The sequence below is a fragment of the Macaca nemestrina genome (assembly GCF_043159975.1).
Source record: "Macaca nemestrina isolate mMacNem1 chromosome 4 unlocalized genomic scaffold, mMacNem.hap1 SUPER_4_unloc_3, whole genome shotgun sequence".
In the NCBI taxonomy this organism is placed as follows: domain Eukaryota; kingdom Metazoa; phylum Chordata; class Mammalia; order Primates; family Cercopithecidae; genus Macaca; species Macaca nemestrina.
In genome coordinates this window covers 98,599-111,256 of record NW_027257557.1, presented here as the reverse complement: position 1 = coordinate 111,256, position 12,658 = coordinate 98,599, and the positions used below count along the sequence as shown (strand labels likewise).

The following is a 12,658-nucleotide window of genomic DNA, read 5'->3' as shown; positions in this document are numbered from 1 at the left end:
AAGGAAATTTACATTGTCTAATAAAAATTATTTATCAATTTCTAAACAGTAACCACTTCATAGAATGGGGCTAAGAATCTGCATTGCAAAATAACTTTCAGTTGATTTTATGCACAGTAATTATTGAGAATCCCAACAGATCTGGACCTACATAGGTGCTATCAAGAAAAGGAAGAATATTTTCCTGACTGTATCCATACCTCCAGTTAGTAATAGATCTAGAGATTCAGAACTCAAATCCAGACCTCCTGCTTCCATGTGCAGTGGCCTTGCACCGTCCTGTTTCGCTTCACTGGTTGAAGAGGATTTGAGAATAAATGACCACATGATTCAACTCTCTCCTCAGCTCTGAGGAATATAGCCCTGTCCTGGCAAACAAGAAGCTCACACAGTAGTAGAGGAGGCAACTATACATTCACTAATCTAGCATACAAGCAGTAGGCACTGTATCATAAACTAGGCACTGTGGGGGTTCAGACCAGGAGCAAAGCAGGGATTAGCAGGGCTAGTAAAGTCTGGGAAGTGTTCACTAACAAAATGTCTAATCATTAACTAAACCAAATGGTTTCTCAACATGGCCTAATTAATTGTAACTTAATATAAATGCTTGGTTGGTTGTTCATAAACTTTAATCTTTTGCCAAAATATTTGTAGCTTATGTTCCCATTTAACAAGGTTTTCTGGTCAAAACTGTGCACCCACATCTTTCTAATGAACTTAGTGTCCAATAAAACATGGACTTTCAGTCATCCCATGAAGGTGATTTTGCGTGCATAGTACATCTCTGTCTGTGAATATGCCTAATGAGGTATGGAAGGACACTTATTATCCAAACAAAGACATTCCACTGGTGCTAGAGAGCTACAGAGGGAAGTTTTTTCTGCCTACTGGAAATAAAGCCAAGCTTTCTTCTTCCTTCAGCAGTGAGGATTGCTCTCCTCCTCTTTATCATTCTCACACTCTCTTTTTTTTAATGGGCCAAACTCTACCAAATAACAAGATAAACTTTGTGTAAGCCTTGGTAAGAGCAGAGTGTCTGACATCTTATGGTGCTATAATACTCAAAGCAAAAGCAAAATCACCTATGACCAGAAAAGGGAGTCACAGGAAATCTAGAAGACTTATTGGCCAAGAGACCTGCAGCCTCATAGTTCATTAGCTCTCCATAAGAACTCTCACGTGAAATGAAGCCAGTGTTGTTTCAAGTGCTTGAAACCCTCGTTACTCTACCTCTAAATGTGAATTAATTAGGCAAGTTTACTAGCAGTTACTAAACCTCAAAAGCAAGATAATCAGGCATTATTCTACTAAATACTGGTCTCCATAACTCCTCTATTTTCTTTAGGAAAAGTTAGTTAGCCTAAGACATTTGGCATAAGGGCTATGCCAAAGCTATGTTGGGGTCAGCCAGGAAGGATTCATGGGAGTGTCCTTGAAAATATTACAATCATCGAAGAAATCTTCAACCTATTGCCCCTTAGTACTGTTGGTCCCTTGTACTTGATTTTTCCCCTTAAGTTTTATTCCAATTTCTAACATTATCATTCCCTCTTCCTTCTCAGCAACTAGTCCTCCAAAGTAGAACTTAAACAATGACCAGACATGGCCCTGCAACAGAGCATATCCTTCTACATTTAGCATGCAATCATGAATCACAGGTATAAGACCCCTTGAACAGACTTGGTTTTGGTGACTACATGTAGGACTTATTGCTTTTACCCAAGAAGAGGATCAGGCATCCTAAGTAGCTCAGAAATTTTTCTGGAGCTCTTGAATGTGTATAGGCAAGAAAGATTAAGCAACCTGTTGCCTTACATGAGGCATACTATCTTCTTATGTTTTCTTTTGAATTCAGGATTTCAAGGTTGGGGAAGGAGTGGGAAAGTAGCCATGGACATGTGAGAATGTGGATGATCCTTTTACATTGTCAGGAATGGTCAAATTCTATGCTTTATGTTGTTTGCTAAAAGACACTTTCCAAAGCTTTCAACAGAAAATATAATGGCACACATGCCTATTCTTGGTGAACCCAGACTTTTTATCTAGTCTCTGATAGTCAATTTTGAAGGACTGCTTAGGGTAATGAATCCTTCAAGTTGTAAAGATGAAGGGCAGTTTTTGGACAATTCCCATTTTGCTGTAGGAAAACTAATCTGGAAGAAGTAAAAGGGAGAGGTTGAAGTGAGAGAACGGAGGTGGAAAATGATTTCAGTTGATCAATTATTTGTTAAGCACCCACTGTATGTCAGGCCCTTACAAGGAAGCAAGCAAAGAACAAAAGCAGGTGATGGCCTTGCTCCTAAGAAGCCAGAGGCCAGTAACCTGGATTGCTATAGACCAGAAAAACGACCACAAGCCCCTACAACACAGCACTGGCATAGGATGAAGTAGAAGTTTCTTTCTATGAGATCAATAGCATACAACCAAATAAGAAAGTCAAAAGTTACACAAAGTTCAAAAACCTAAGACACCAACCTTTAAGAGATCTGATTGTCGGTGGTGATTTTGGAAGGAAAGTTATTATTAGGATTATTTTAGTACTAAGAGTTTTGAGCTGTCTATCCAATATTTTCACCTGAACCTCTGCCTTGGTAATACTGCGTGTGTGTGTGTGTGTGCGTGTGTGTGTGTGTGCGTGTGCCTTTTCATGTGTTTGAAATATATTATCTATCCCACACTCCACATAGGTTTGGGGGTTAATTACATACAGGCTGATCTGAATCTATACTCTTAGGAATGGGGTTAAGCTACTCTACCACAATGTGAAGAGTTGATATGTAAGAGACTCTGAACATCTTATAAATTATCTTTAAAATGTTTCCTTCTTTGTGAAGGGGAGAATAAGTATTTGTAAGCAAATGCAAAAATATCTTTAACTAAACAAAAGAACAGTTAGTTAACCTTGTTGTGATTAGCAGAGAGGATAGCTGCAGACACTATAAAATCACTCAGCAACAAGATTTGACAAAACCTTAAAGATGGCTCTATTTTTCCTGTTTTATACAGGAAAATATTAAGGCCCTGGGAATTGAAGTACTTTTCCCAACAGTGGAGTAAATGTCAGAGTCAAGGCTGTGTTTTACATCTCGGTTTCCCCACACATCCCACCCTATGGTTCTGTTGTGCTGTTCCTTTGTGTGACTCCTCAAAGCCTGGTTAAAGGTGATACCGTATTAAATTGTATTAACTCAGTAGCACAAAACACCAGGGAATTGATTTATAAGAGTATTAACCTTGTGGCATTACTGAAGACCCATCTGATTAGTAGTTATCGAGTAGTCACCCTGGCTAAATATATGGGTTTGATTTTTAATTTTGAAAATGAAAAATATTTTAAAATCTATGTCTTACATCCATATCCCCAGGAAATTTTAATCAAGTTTTAAAACTTCCAAATTTAGATAAACTCATGTTTTTTGTTGTTTTAATTTTCAATCAATGAAAATAGAAAAAAACTAATTGGATAGAACAGCACAGCAGAAGCATTACTTATAGCCAAAAATGGGATGCAACAAGACTGAAGAAGAAAATGCAGGACAGTGCTTAAAAAAGCAGTCTAATGAAAAGCGGGGTCTCCTCAGGATGTCCTTAGGTAGACATTGCAGCAGAACTGCAAAGTTTTCTTTAGAAGGCTGGGGAAGAGAGGAGGAAACAGAGAAGGGACAAGAGTGGAAAATAGAATGAGGCTGAGAATACCAAGCGTTAGTGCTGTCCCTATCACCTTCCTCACTTGATCACTGGGTGATCTAGGGCAAGTTTCTTCCTTTCCCTCAGCTCATTTCCTCATCTGTAAGGTAAGTCACTAGACAAGATAGCCTTTGATGTTCATTGTAGCTCTAACTGATCTTCCCCAAGCAAATAGCTGGGAAGGACACTGTGCCCACAATATGCAAGACACAAGGTTTACAAGCAAAGAACCAATGAAAACAAAAGATGTTTTAAAATCCCTAATGTCACTTGAATTCTTACAAATGAGCAATGGTACATCATACTTTTACAAAGCCCTTCTGTGATTTCATTTTTAAAATCATTTCAAGTTTTATTTTACTTCATATTAAGATAATGGGAGATAAAGTGGTAAATGGTTCATCCAGGAATATATGTAAGAGACACAAAAATCCAAAATAGGTAATTGTTATGTTAGTATTTCCCTTTACTGAGGGGGAGCAGACAAAAGAATGTTAGAAAAAGCTTCATAAAGTGGATTATATAGAATGTGCTTTAAAAGAGTTTGATATTTTACTGAGTGGGAAAGAGCAGTACGGGGAGTTATTGTTCAAGGGTTAAAGCTATGCAAAATGGGTCAATTACAGAGATAGGCTCTAAAACATAGTACCTATAGTTATTACTGAGGTATTTTGTATTTAACAATTTGTTAAGAAGGTCGATCTTAGGGATTCTGACAACAACAACAACAACGACAACAACAACAATAAAGGGATGTAGGAAACATTTGGAGGTGATGGGTATATTATTACCTGGATATTCATTGTGGTAACAAGAGTAATATATATGTGCAAATTTGCCAAACTATATCCATTAATTACATACTGTTTTTGTATAACAATTTTACTTCAGTTCCTACTATATTGCCTGGCAAACAATACTTTATACTTAAAGTAAGAGCAATGTTTATTGCATGTGCATGTTGAAAATAATAAAGAAAGCAGGTGACAATAAGACATCCTGAGTCTTTTGGAAATAATAGCATTCACCTGCTTTCTCATCCATTGAGATATCACCACATTTAGGTACTTGTGTGTCCCCGGAAGTTTCTTGTGGAAGATTTAGTTATTCTCTTTTCGTTAGGCTCTGCCAACCAAGAACAAATCACAGACTCAGACAGCATCATAAAAAGGCTCAGACCTACCATGTCCAGAGACTCCAGGCTCAACCCACATTGATGCTGGCCCTTCAGCCATGAGACTCCATTTGCTTCTTCTTATTCTCCTTCTTTTTTCAATTCTTTTATCCCCAGGTAAGTTGGTAGCTGATTACTATAAGGTTCTGCAGATTAGAAGGCTATATCCCTGGCCAAACAAGATCCTAGAATCAGTTCTGTGGGTTCAAGAACCTAATATTTACAGATTCACTAAGATTATAATAGGGAAAAATAGAAAAGAGACTCATTTAGCAGTAGCTCCTGTTGATAAGATTCCATCCATGTTTTTTGATCTAGTGAGTGGATATAATAATGGATGCTGCTGAAATTCAATCCTGTCAGATCAAACTGCCTACATATCAATTTCCATGCCCCACCAAGGCATCTCAAGATACAAAGTAAGGATACAACAGAACGTGACCTCAATGAGATGCCTTTGTGGGACCTGGAAATTTATATGCAGGCAGTTAGATCTGACAGGATTGAATTTCAGCAGCATTTATTATTATATTTGCTCACTAGGTCAAAAGAGATGGATGGAATTCTATCAATAGGAGCTACTGCTAAATGAGTGTTGACAAATCTGAAAGTTTTATTCAAAGAGACAAACAGAAAAATTATAATCCTAGAATAAGTGAAAATTATATGAGAGACTTTTCAAAATAAATTCTATTTTACGTGGCTATGAATAACAAATGATTTGCAAAGTGAAACTTAGGACTAGAAAGGAGAGTTAAAGGAACTTCAGACAAGTGAATTAATAATAAGTAAAGACACCAAGAAGTGCCGCTCGTGGTATATTACAGGTAACCACACAGAAATGGGTAACGTCACTTTCAATACTAAACCAGCTAAAATTTAATGGTCTAAGCATGCATTTTGAGGGCTTTTGGAAAAAAATAGCATAATAAACCTAAAGAAGATAAAAGGAAAGTTATAAATACAAAATATAAATTAATGAAACAAATGAGAAAAAAACTAACATTTTAAAAAACGCTTTTCATAAAGTCTAATATACTTTATAATAACCTGGCAACACTGGACAAATGAGAACATGCTTAAAATAACTATTGCAGGAATGAAAGGTTAATGTCAAAACATGTTTCAGAGATTCAAATAATTTTTTAAAAAATATATTTGTGTATTATATTCCCTCTTTGCTGTGTACTGGGGGATTTTCCTGTTGCAGTTCACTACATCATGTGTCATCAATTGTGACTGTGTCATCAATTTTTATGCTAGTAAATTATTACCATCAGCATACAAATATGCTGTTAAGCATGTCCTTGCTTTTCTTCTGATGCCAGCTGTCAATCTATTTTCTGCTCTAGTTTTCAGCAAAACATCTTAAAAGAGTTGTCCATACTCTCTGTCTTCAATTCCTCTCCTCTCATTGTCTCTTAAATATATCACAGTTGGGCTCTCTCCCCTTTTTTCGATCATGTTATTGACACCACTTTTGTCAAAGTTACCAATAATCTCCATATTGCTAGATCCAATGATCATTTTTTACTACAACTTTAATTGGCCGATTAGCAGCATTTGACACAAATAATCACTTCCTTCTTCATAGTATACTTTCTTCACTTGGCTTCCAGGACAGCACATTCACTTGATTCTCAGCCTATCTCACTGGAGCTACCACTTCGGCTTCCTTTGTTTCTTCCTCGTCTTTTCCCGTCACACTTCCTATTGGAGAGCTCCAGAGCTCAGTTCCTGATCCTCTTCTCTTCTCCCTCACCACACACTCTGGAGGGGCTCAGCAAGTCTCATCCTCTTAAATTCTCCTTTTGGACCTCCTTTTGAACTGCAGGCTTATAATAAATTATCCAACTGCATAACTGGTATATCTACTTGGACACTGAATTTCAAAAGTCATAGATATCCAAAATTGAACTCATGATTTTCCCTCATAAACCACTACATACAGATTTTCTCTTCTTGCAGAATGCCATGGTCAGCACTGGAGCCTCTCTTAGCTCTCCTGTACACTTTCATCCTCAGCAAGCCTCTATCTCTGCACCTCAAGAATCTCTCAGGGCTCCCATCCCTTGCCCAGCCTTGGACAGTAGCTGCCTCACACTCAGTGAAAGACCAGAGAATCTGCTTCTCTCATCTACCTGCCCTGCCCTGTCTTCAGACATCAGGTCCCTCTGCTTATGCACCTGTGAGAAAAGAGAGTGAAGGGGGCATTGTCTCAGCTCCCCCACCCACTCCCCAGTAACAGAGGATTTTACCCGATTCTCACAGTAAGACCTTTACCTTGCTCTCACCTCAAACTGCAGCAGTTCCTACATGCCTGTCCCTCAAAAGGGTCTCAGGTAGTTCTGCTCTCCATCCGATCTTACCTAGGAGCACACAAGATAGGTCATGAAAAAACCATTAGTGGGGTCGGATGCTGTGGCTCACGCTTGTAATCCCAGCACTTTGGGAGGCCGAGGTGGGCAGATCACGAGGTCAGTGGCTAACACGGTGAAACTCCGTCTCTACTAAATACAAAAAACGAGCCGGGCACGGTGGCATGCGCCTGTAGTCCCAGCTACTTGGGAGGCTGAGTCAGGAGAATCGCTTGAACCCTGGAGGCAGAGGTTGCAGTGAGACAAGATCGCGCCATTGCAATCCAGCCTGGGTGACAGAGTGAGACTCCAAAGAAAGAAAGAGAGAGAGAGAGAGAAAGAGAGAGAGACAGAGAAAGGAAGAGAGGGAGGGAGGGAAGGAGGAAGGGAGGAAGGAAGGAAGGGAGGAAGGAAGGAAGGAAGGAAGGAAGGAAGGAAGGAAGGAAGGAAGGAAGGAAGGAAGGAGAAGGAGAAAGAAAGAAAGAAAGAAAGAAAGAAAGAAAGAAAGAAAGAAAGAAAGAAAGAAAGAAAGAAAGAAAGAAGCATTAGTGAGGGAAAGTGAGTGAGAGTGAGTGTGTTTGGGCCCCTACTGATGATGCTAAACTATCACAAGCCCACACTCAGCCTTTCAACATTTGCTGGAGATTCACTTGTTTCCTTGTTATCTCCATCAAGGGCAGCTTCCTCCTGCTTCTGCTGCTGCAACTCAGCTAGGCACAAAGCATCTGTGGATCCGTTCTTTTTTCAGCGGGGCTTCATCACTCTGAATTTAAAATAATTAGCTTTTTTTGAGACCTCAGTTCTGTGTTTCAAAATGAAATCTATGATCTATAGATTATCCAGCTTATTCTCTTTGTCAGGGCAAGAGCATTTTTCTACAACTTTCTAAATTCTAAACAAAAGTAAAAGTTCACTTCTTTTCAGAATCCCCACATGTCAGAAAGTGTTACTATTATCATCAGTTTAGTGATATTTATGGAATTCCAAGTTGACTCTAATATCAGCTTTTGGGTTAAGTTCTTTCTTTCTGATATGTAGCCTTTGAAATTTTATTTGCTGCAGATCTTTTGGTAGTGAACAATTTTAATTTTTATCTGTCAATTTCATATTGTTATTTTTGATCTTGAAAGACAGCATTACTGAGTACCCAATTCTATATTAACAGTTATTTTCTCTCGACATTTGTTGATACTAGTTTACTCATTTTTAGTGAATGAGTGAACAAGTGAATCTCCAGCAAATGTTGAAAGGCTGAGTGTGGGCTTGTGATAGTTTAGCATCATCAGTAGGGGCCCAAACACACTCACTCTCACTCGCCCTCCCTCACTAATGCTTCTTTCTTTCTTTCTTTCTTTCTTTCTTTCTTTCTTTCTTTCTTTCTTTCTTTCTTTCTTTCTTTAATAATCAGATAAATATTATTTCATTATAAATTATCCTTTTTTCAATGTTTGTATGGTCTGGTGTTTCGTTTTAATGTTTTATAATTTAACTAAAGTGAGTTGATTTTTATATCATCTGTTAGAAATATATTCTTTGAATCAATGGGTTTATACCGTTTCTTAATTTCTTTCTGAGAATCTCTTGAAATGGTGAATCCTTTTACACTTCTCTCCCCCCATATTTGAATTAAATAAATGTTAGACCTTGTGTTTCCATGCTACATTCTGGGTATATCATGTAAACATTTTTTTCTTCACTAGTTATCCTCTTACCTGTGTCTAATATATCATTAATAACCTGCATTATTTTTAAATTATTTTTTTGTTTCAGACCTGCCTTTTGTTTTTTTTTTTTTGTTTTTTTTTTTTTTTTTTTTGGAGATGGATTCTCGCTCTGTTGCCCAGGCTGGAGTGCAGTGGTGTGATCTTGGCTCACTGCAACCTCCACCTCAAGGGTTCAAGAGATTCTTCTATCTCAGCCTCCTGAGTAGCTGGGACTACAGGCACCCGCCACCATGCTCGGCTAATTTTTATATATATATTTTTTAGTAGAGACAAGGTTTCACCATCTTGGGCATTCTGGTCTTGAACTCCTGACCTCGTGATCCACCCATCTTGGCCTCCCACAGTGCTAGGATTACAGGCATGAGCCACCATGCCCAGCCAGACCTGCCCATTTTTTCTATCATCTATATTGTTTTACTATTGTTTTTACATCTTTGTAATAGTAGATTGTTTCTTTAAACAATTGATACACACCTGCTTAATTATTTCTCCACATTGATGATTTCAATATATTTAGTTTTAAAGAGTCTACATATGCTATTCATTTCATTAACTTTTATTCATGATGTCTTGCTTACCTGATCATTTTTAATACTGAACTCATTGTTCATCCTTAACCTGACATCATTTTATGGTCTGAAATGAGAATGCTATTATCCAGACTTCCTCTGTGAAGCTGACTCAATGCTTTAACTCAATATAGAAGTTTCAGCATTAACAAACTGGAATTTCTGATGGCCCAAGAGTCAGTAGTACCATCATTAGCATTACTGATCATAGCAGATCTTCCCAGAAGATCTGGGAAACCCTCACCCCCCTCCATCAGCTATCCAGTACAAAGTGCCCACTGCTCAAGCTCCAGTTCACAGACTATTTTTGTGTTTGCAAGAGGAGATATTTTAAGAACTTGCCTAACCATTTTCAGGGATAGAAATGTTTCAAAGAGATCCTCTACTATATATTTGTTCTATAGCAGCAGTCACTTGAGAGCAGCTAACTTGCAGTCATGGCCAAAAGCCTAAATCTTTCTTTCATTCTAGTCACACCTATTTTGTATCTTTTGGGGATATCTCAGATTCAGATGCATTCATAGTATTCTATGATTTGGGACACTATTACAGATTCTTCAAAATGTTACAACATTCCAATGGTATTTTGGGAGGTATAGAAGGAGAGGAAAAACAATGGGCTCAAGTCTCCTCTGACTTCTCTTCTTACAATATGTTTCATTGTTCAAAACTTTTAGAACTATATTAATACAGCATTGACAGTGGACATTCTTCTTTTCCTTCTGACTTTAATAGGATTGAAGGAATGTTTTGCTATGAAATTGCTATATGGGTTGTATTCAGACAAATTTTGACTTTGTAAAGGCAATATTCTCCTCATTATTTTTAAATGCTTACCAGGATTCACAGTATTATTTTCAGTTCTCCCTGTTTAAAGGTATATTTAAATAACTTGATGACTTGGATATATTATATATGTTACTCTGCTACAGAAACAGAAAAACCACCGCCAAATTATATTCTAAGATACTTGGTACACCAATTGCACCATCTTTTTTTTATCTAAGACATTCAATTCTTCCACAGGTGGGAGCACATGAATTAGCATCATTTACTACTTGTAGCTTTCACTACAGACTTTCAGACTTATGGTGCCTAAAAGAAATAGAATACTTCTAGCTGGGTTTAAAAGCTACAAATAAACAGAGGAAATATACACTATTTTGAAAGTACCACTTGAGTGTTATGCATGTATTTCAATATTATGTTGCTAATTTTAATTGTTCAAAGTTAAAGAGCTTAAACCTCCCCCTCATGCATTCCTGAATCACCCATTACTCCCACACATACATTGTTTGATACAGCATAAACCTAAGTAAATAAAGATGTGGCAAAATGAAAAAAATAAAATAACGTTATACCATTCTCATCTGTGAATGACATCAGTAGACAGATGTGAATAAAAGTAATGTGATTATCATTTTAAAAATCATCTTTAATAGGATCCATTTACTATTAAATGAACATTTGCTTAATGAATAATAAATCTTTGACACAATGAAAACTATTAATGCAGAGTGAGACCAAAATGAAGGTAATAACTGATTTTTTCCTAACCCTTGCTTTAGTTGGTCTTTCCACTAGACTGTCACTTAATTTTAAGGATATTATAATAGCACAAAGCCATCAGCTTTACCATTAGAGAGATCTTCATTAAATTATCTTTGTTGTAATAAAGGTCATCTGGAGGAAATACTGGTCTGGACACAATAATAAATGTTAAGCTTTCTAATATTTTCCACTTTTAGACACAAATTGAAAGGATCATTTATAATGTCAAAAATATACTTTTTTTCTAACTAATCTATCCTATGACTAAGACACTATTAGCAATTAAAGTAGATAGAGCAAATCTAAATGTGGAGAGAAAAAGTAATTTCCACTTACGTTTGGACAGATGAAAGCACGGATAAATTGAAAGCCTGAAATATTAGCTTGGGGGAATGAAATCACTTGGGGGAGCAAGAGCAGGATACACCAGCCTTTAACTCTATACTTCCCCCAAGAAAAAATATATAGATAGCTAAGTACAAACCAAAATAGCACTGGGAGGGTTCAAGGGACCACTTAAGAAGCTACGGCAACACAGTGAAGCCAAAAAAAAAAAAAAAAGAAAGAAAAAAAAGAAAAAAAAAGAGAGAGAGAGAGTGAAAGAAAAAAAAAATAGCCATATAGAAAAAAACAACTGCTGAAATCAGCATACCTGAGACTGCAGAAATATCTTTTTTGGCTAGGAACGAAAAAAAGCAGAAAGGGACTATCAGTATCAGCCACAAGGTGGAACCACCATGGCCCTCAGTAACCCACTCTGGCAGAAGACACTGGCATTTTTGCCCTGCGGTAAGCAACAGCCATTTCTGAGAGAAAACGCAGAGGAAAAGATGAAGATGTACCATCCCCTCCCACAGCTCTTTTCCCCCACTGAAAATACCGTGACTGTTGTGCCAAACCAGGATTGGAACTACTACCTTTCTTAATCTGCATGTGTCTCTGACATATGAGCAGCAACCATTTCAAAAGCTCCCACGTAAAAATGCTCATACTAAATTTATTATCTTACTTAAGAGTGTTTATGGATTTACATTCCATTTGTGGACTATGTAGATCTCACTGGATCTTCTTTCCTGCAGTAATAGGTGGTTTGGGTGCTGCTGAAGGTCATTGTCTCAATTTGTCTGGTGTTTGCAGAAGAGATGTCTGCAAAGTAGTAGAAGATCAAATTGGTGCCTGCCGAAGAAGGATGAAGTGCTGTAGAGCATGGTGGATTTTAATGCCAATTCCAACACCACTTATCATGTCAGATTATCAAGAACCCCTTAAACCTAAGTTGAAATGAAACTGATGTAAAATAAAAATACATCAAAAGTGAAGTTCTTTGCATCTAAGAATATTGAAATATACATATTAAGTACTTCCATCTTGATAACCATCTTGTATTTTCACTTATCAACATAAATGAATAAATACTAATTTCAAATATACCCAATACTATTTCTTTGTGAGTCATTAACAGATCTTAACAAAACCTTTAAAAATGAGAAAACTGTTATTTTTGTTTTCCAAGATGGTGGATTGAAGGCATTGTTAGCCTGCCTCTTGCACTTGGAAAGACAAAGTGGTGTGTAGAGATTCACACTGAACTTTCTT

The 12,658-nt window shown here is 37.2% G+C and overlaps 1 long non-coding RNA gene across 1 annotated transcript; it reads right to left on the bottom strand.

The window, feature by feature from the left end:
- Positions 1-4,702: 4,702 nt before the first annotated feature.
- On the bottom strand, positions 4,703-11,553 carry LOC139361045 (uncharacterized). The gene is made up of 3 exons (XR_011618620.1): positions 11,399-11,553; positions 7,156-7,230; positions 4,703-5,030 (listed from the first exon to the last, which is right to left on the bottom strand). It is a non-coding gene; the product is annotated as an uncharacterized lncRNA (long non-coding RNA).
- Between the last annotated feature and the right edge of the window lie 1,105 nt (positions 11,554-12,658).